General features: G+C 41.9%; 1 long non-coding RNA gene and 1 other non-coding gene across 2 annotated transcripts; one reads left to right on the top strand and one right to left on the bottom strand.

The window, feature by feature from the left end:
- The first annotated feature begins 4,232 nt into the window (after window positions 1–4,232).
- Window positions 4,233–6,284, top strand: LOC140621083 (uncharacterized). The gene is made up of 2 exons (XR_012020798.1): window positions 4,233–5,097; window positions 6,162–6,284. It is a non-coding gene; the product is annotated as an uncharacterized lncRNA (long non-coding RNA).
- Window positions 5,138–5,225, bottom strand: LOC140621275 (small nucleolar RNA SNORD88). Its single transcript, XR_012021000.1, has one exon. It is a non-coding gene; the product is annotated as a small nucleolar RNA SNORD88 (small nucleolar RNA).
- Window positions 6,285–6,752: the final 468 nt, after the last annotated feature.

The raw sequence follows: 6,752 nt of genomic DNA, 5'->3' as shown, positions 1-6,752 counted from the left end.
TAAGCTGCAGGCTGCGCTAAACCGCTGCGCCACCAGGGCTGCCCCTTTCTTTTTCTTTTTTTTTTTTTAAGATTTTATTTATTTGATGGAGAGAGAGAGAGAAAACACAAGCAAGGGGAGCAGCAGGCGAAGAAGGGTCCCTGTTGAGCAGGGAGCTGGGACGCAGGGCTCAATCCCAGGACCCTGGGATCATGACCTGAGCTGAAGGCAGACACTCACCCAACTGAGCCACCCAGGCACTCCCCCAAATCTTTTTTGATGATATTTCACATGTTGTTGGCTTTTCTGGCCACAGCAGAACACTTGGCTGAATATCACCAGAGAATAGTCTATACTCTATAATAATTACTGTGTCCCCTCCCTGGTTCTAACTGAAAGAACAGACCTCATCAGAACTACTATAAATATAGCTGGGATAATCTCTTTAGTTACATTATCTTACACTTAGCCACCCCACAATTTGAACACTTTTCTGCCCGTTCACACAGTTTCAAAATATCTTTCAGGGATCCCTGGGTGGCGCAGCAGTTTGGCGCCTGCCTTTGGCCCAGGGCGTGATCCTGGAGACCCGGGATCGAATCCCACGTCGGGCTCCCAGTGCATGGAGCCTGCTTCTCCCTCTGCCTGTGTCTCTGCCTCTCTCTCTCTCTGTGTGACTATCATAAATAAAAATTAAAAACAAAAAACAAAATATCTTTCAATTATAGTTTATTTTCATCATTCATAACTCAGAAATATTCAATATTATTTGTATATTTGGAAGAATGGTATGTTTAATCACATCCAGAAAATTCATAAAAATTTAATAAAGACATCAAATTATTTTTCCAACTTTCATTAAAATGAAAATCTACATATTAATCAGTGTTCCTATACTTTTGCTGGTTTAAACAAAGTCTGATGCCTTGTTAAAAAGTTTATGCCAGCATTTCGATTTTTACCATACCCCTTCAAGGAACAAAATGTACCACACACTTGACAACACACAGAAAACATGTTTGGAAACAAAGACTGCTGTTTTATGGCAGTACACTCCTGAATGCAAAAAATGTTAGTTAAGTATTTTTGCACTATTAATACTATTCTGTTTTATGTCATATTCAAGTCACTATTTTTTAAGAAGTTGTATTTGTGATATAAAATGAAAATTTGCTTATTTCATTCAGCAAATGTTTACTGAACATTTACTACATGCATTGTTCTGGGTATTGAAAATTCAGGTAAGAAAAAGACAAGAATGGTTCCTACTTTTCCACTACCAAGAAGATAAAATAAGCTTGTTTTATCTTGAATCATTCATATTAAAAAATGTATAAACCAACAATAAAATGTTAGATAGTCACCAATGTCATAGAATCGGGGTTGAAAGGAGCTCAGAGATCATCTATGTTATCAATTCCAAGCCACATTTTTTTTTTTTAATTTTTATTTATTTATGATAGTCACACAGAGAGAGGGAGAGAGAGGCAGAGACACAGGCAGAGGGAGAAGCAGGCTCCATGCACCGGGAGCCCGACGTGGGATTCGATTCCAGGTCTCCAGGATCGTGCCCTGGGCCAAAGGCAGGCGCTAAACCGCTGCGCCACCCAGGGGATCCCCCAAGCCACATCTTACAATGTGGTCAGACCAGGCTATACTCAAGGAGATTTGTCACTGCCTGCACATGTGCTTCAGAACTCAAGGAAGTGTCAGAGGCTTGGAAGAAAATATGGGAGACAATGGTGAAGGCACTCTTAAGGATTTTTGATGATTCAACATCAATAAAATGTAATAGTTGGAAGTGTTTATTGCTTATAGGAGAGAAAAATGAAATTCAGAGAGCTTAAATGACTTGCCCTACTTTACAAAGCAGAGTAGGTAGTACTAGAGTCCAGGTTCTAAGTTCCATTCTTTTCTTCTACCTAAGTCTTCAGAAAAATGAAAAGAAAGGTTCTAGAATATAGCTCTAGTTTTGGGACCAGGGACAAGGAACTTAATCCCTCTTTGCCTCAGCTTCTCCATTTGTAAAAAAAAAAAAAAGGGGGGGTTTAACAGACCTAACTCATAATACTGTACTAATGAGTATTAAGATAATGTATGTATAAGTAAGAAAGATAATGTATGTATAGGACTTAACACAGTTTGGCATCTAGTAAGCGCTCTGTAAAACCTAACTATTTGAAATCAAACTTTTCATTTGGTGGGAAATTTAAAATGACCAATTACCCTACAAATATTGCTTACTATATGAAGCCTACATCTAGTTATTTGACTAAAATACTGGAAAATAAATAGACTGGCAAAAGTTTGAACTGATTAATACAATAAAAATTTCCACCTTAACAATGCTTTGTCCAGGTCCATATGGTACTATGCCAAGAACCCAGTAGACCTACCTGAAAAAAAAACATACAAAAAGTAAGAATTGACACCAACTAGGATTATCAAGTTACTAAGAACTCTAATGTACACTCTAATGTGTACAAATGCATTTGTAAATACAATCTGAAACAACATATAAACAAGAAAAAATATTCAAAATGTATAAACAGTTCATTTATTTTTGCTTTCCATAACAGAATCATAACCATGTATATTAATACTTGTACAAGAAAAAAAAATACTTGTACAAGAACCACAAGTTCTGGAGTTTAAAATGTACCATAAGGAGACATGAATTGGTCAGAAGAGTGAGAGTACTAACTGTTCATGATTATTATATTACTCTATACGTTGTAAAAGCGCTTTCTCATCTGTTATCAACTCAGTGCCTTGCATATAGTACATAAATAACTAAAAATAAATCCCAGATGCTTTCCAATGTCATTTTGCTTTCTGCTCAAATAACGGCATGTTTGGAGAAAGGATGAACGTCTACATTTCTTTTTTAAGCCTTTCTGGTCAGCTCTTCTAATTTTGGGAGTTTAAGTGAAAAATCCAAATTACAACACACTGTGTTTTGTAGAGTCAACTTGCTTTAAGTCCTAGTTTCTATATTTTTGTTATAAAATAACATTCTATATGTATACTTTACATTATGAGTTCATTACATATTTCAGACAAATAAAAATGGTTTCAACTGAGATTCTGGATGCAACAGACAGACAGTTAAGCACTTAAAAAGTAATTTTACCTAGTAGGAAATCAACTCACATTTGTTCCTGTTTCACCTGAAGACAACACCTATAGACCACTCTTCAGAAAGAACTTAATAAATTTATATTTAGAATTACTCTATTTGCAGAAGCCTCTCGCAAAGTCTTATGAGGTACAATTCTGATGTCTTCGTATTTCATCATGACAACTGCACAGTAACAAAGTGCAACAATTTTCTGAATATTTTAAATATTAGCCTATTTTCTCATACCAGTTATTTTAAAAATGCTTTTGTTAAAAACAATCTCACAAGCACTAACATGGTATCCGAATTTAAACCTTACAGAAAACCAACCCCATACTCAACATGTAAAGTTTCCCTATGAATTCTGAAGCTTAAAATTAACATTATTAGTATGCTTATGTTTGGGATTTAAAAAAACAAAAAAACAAAAACCAATCGCATACTTCTATACACATCTTGGATGTTATTCGAGGATCAAAGTCTAATGCTGGGGCGTGGTTAGGGCGGCACAGAAGAGCCCTATGGCCAATTATGGAGCCCCACGGCAAGGTGCAAGTCGCCAAGAAGGCCAGGAGCCAGACTCCGATGGGTGCCGAGCTCGAGGCCGCCTGCACTCGGTGGAGGTGGGGCGCCCCAAACCTCTGCCGCCGCAGATTTCCCACGGCTCCCACCTCGGTGTCAGCCTCGCCCCCCCACCCCCCTTCCTCCCCGGCCAGCGCCCGCACGGCCCGCGCCCACATCGCCCGCGCCACTCCAGGGCCAAGCGAGGTGACGGAAACCAAAACCCGGAACAAAAGGAAGGCCTACGTAAGGAGCGAGGCCCCACCCTGTCACAGAGGAGCGACTCCTCTAGAAAGACTTGGCGGCCAGTTAGCTTCAGGAAGCGCGCAGGCGCAGTTCCTAGGACGTTTGGGGCAGCCTGCCGCCCAGTAATCTCATCTTTTGCCCTTTGACAGGCCTCCTTGAAGCTCCATATCTGGGCACTTTCCGGGTAACTCTTGGCTCGGTCTCCATTGCGGTACCTTACTGATGGCAGCCATGATAGTTGCATCCGGGTACTTCGAGGCCTCGTGACCAGAGCCTCCCGGAAGTGACGCGAGCGCGGAGGGATTCGCGTTCGGCTGAGGTGAAGGGGCTCCGGAAGCGGGTTGGGTAGAGAGGCTGGCGGTGGGGCGGCGGGGGTTTGGGGTCTTACTTATCATCCTCCTCCTGTAGCGCGGCTTACGTGTCCTGAGTTGTGCCCAATAGCAGCACTGCCGCGCCGTTTAAATCCTCTTTTCACAACAGGCCCAGGGGGAAGAAATGATGCCGTTTCCATTATGGGGAAATTAAGACCAGGACAGGGCAAGTGGTTGGTCAAAAGTAGTAGCAGCTCGTGTGGGAGTTTGCCTAATCCCGATCCCCTCAGTTTGCCTCTGCTATGAATTTCTTCCGTAATGCATCCGTGTAGAAACGCCCCAACGCCTGGCGCATCCTGGCCGGCCACGTCTGCGAGGCGTCCGCCCGCCTTCAGCTCAGCCTTGTTGCCCATGGAGTAGGCCCAGCCGCCGCCATCGTGGTCTTTGCGGTGGATGCAAGGCCGAATCGTGCGCTTCGCCCACCTCCACTGCCAGCGTCTTGGGATTTCGCTTGGTCTCCTACGCCTTGACTCCGCACATAGAGGGTTCTTGCCGCCCTCGACCGGTTAACCGAGGGAGCCGGCACGCACGGCTCGGTGCTGGCAAACTGACTCCCGCCAGGAGCTTGTAAAGTCAGGACTGACGGCTGGAGGTCTGTCGTCGTTGGCAAACAGTCTCTGACCGTAATAAAGGACGGACGACTATGATCTTGGACTTTCCACCGAACCAGTTGCTTCTCCTGGTTTCCATTCCTTTAGAATATGACTGAGAACCAGTAATTCAATCTTATGTCAGCATTAACTATAACCAGCCCTCTATCTATCAAGTGTGAATAGCCACTCGGGTCTCTATTTTTTTTTTAAACACAGAGGCGATCAGGTAAGGAAATAGCCACACACCCCAGCATCTCCCCAGAACGGGACCTCTCCGACTCCTGGGTGTCAGAGGTCCCAGGGGCACCGTGTCCTCAGGGGAGGTCAGAGCCCAGCGAAACATCATGGGGAAAGTAATATTTTTATAAAAACAAATTATGCATAGAAAAAGCACTAAACAAATACAAAGGAATTAAGAATGATCATATTTGAAGAATAGCTGTTTCTTTTATTTTCTTCTCTCTGCTCTTTATTTTTTAGTTTTATTTTTTTTAAGATTTTATTTATTTATTCATGAGAGATAGAAAGAGAGAGAGGCAGAGACACAGGCAGGGGGAGAAGCAGGCTCCATGCAGGGAGCCCGATGCGGGACTCAATTCCGGGGCTCCAGGATCACGCCCTGGGCTGAAGGCGGCGCTAAACCGCTGAGCCACCCGGGCTGCCCCGTCTCTCTGCTCTTTATATTCCATATCTGCTACAATTCTTTTTAATATAGGGAAATAAACAAATTGACTAGGGTAGGGGCACCTGGATGGCTCAGTGGTTGAGTGTCTGCCGTTGGCAGACGTGATCCCAGGACCCTGGGATTGAGTCTCTCTGCAGGGAGCCTGCTTCTCCCTCTGCCTGTGACTCTGCTCCCTCTGTCTCTCTCATGAATAAATAAGTAAAATCTTAAATTAAAAAAAAAAATTGACCACAGTAAACCTTTCTTACTTGCCTGCTATTATAATGAAGACAAAGACATGTTGTCACATTTTGACAAGTAACAGTCTTGAGTACAAATTACAGAGAGGATTTCTTTTGCTTGGAGAAGCATTGTTTTTTGGTCAGAATATCAAAATACAGTATTGGTATTGATGTCTTTCACACACCTTTATATAAAAACATTTCAATTGGAAGTTTTTCTTCTAAAAAAAGAGAAGGATTTGGGACACTTGAAATTCTGGGGAACAAGTATAAAAAGCTACTTTTATTCTTCCTTCTTTGGAGTACAGCTTTAAGCAATTTAGTAGGTTCAGATAAAAGCAAAATAAAGCCTCCTCAATTATATATCTGTATTCTACTTTATAGCATTGCCTTTTGGCGACCTCTCAAGCAGTGGCACTACAAGAAATACAGCGAAAAGAAAGAAGAGAAAAATGAGAAGGGATTAGGGAGGAAGAAAATGTAAAGGAATAAAGGAGAATGCTGATATTGGGGTTGAGGTTGGTTTGAAATTCCAAGGTAGCGTGCAGCAGCGCTTTCATCCAAGTCCTGGCACAAGACCAGTTGCCCACGCAAACATATTTGCATATACAATGTTCCCACTCACACATTGAGCACCCACTATGATACCTTACCAAAAATTTCAGCTTTATACTCATACAACTTGACATATATTTTGACAAAACCTGGAGTGGATTGAACAACAAGAAATGAAAAGTAAAATCCTATAGTTTTTCCTCTTACCGCATCATTCATTCATCTTATGATTAGTAGCATAAGTGGATATTGAACTGGAAGTGTTGCCTGCTGCATTAGAATACAACTATGAAACACCAAGTGAAGTCCTGACGAGGCATTATTTTCAAAGGAAATATCTTTATGTGAGTCTGGGCCCTCTAAAAAGCAGCTATTAAGATGACATTAAATGTGCAAGAATTTTATTAGAGGAAACACTTG

The sequence above is a fragment of the Canis lupus genome, chromosome 29, assembly GCF_048164855.1.
Source record: "Canis lupus baileyi chromosome 29, mCanLup2.hap1, whole genome shotgun sequence".
NCBI lineage: Eukaryota > Metazoa > Chordata > Mammalia > Carnivora > Canidae > Canis > Canis lupus.
This window is presented reverse-complemented; position numbering and strand designations above follow the sequence as displayed.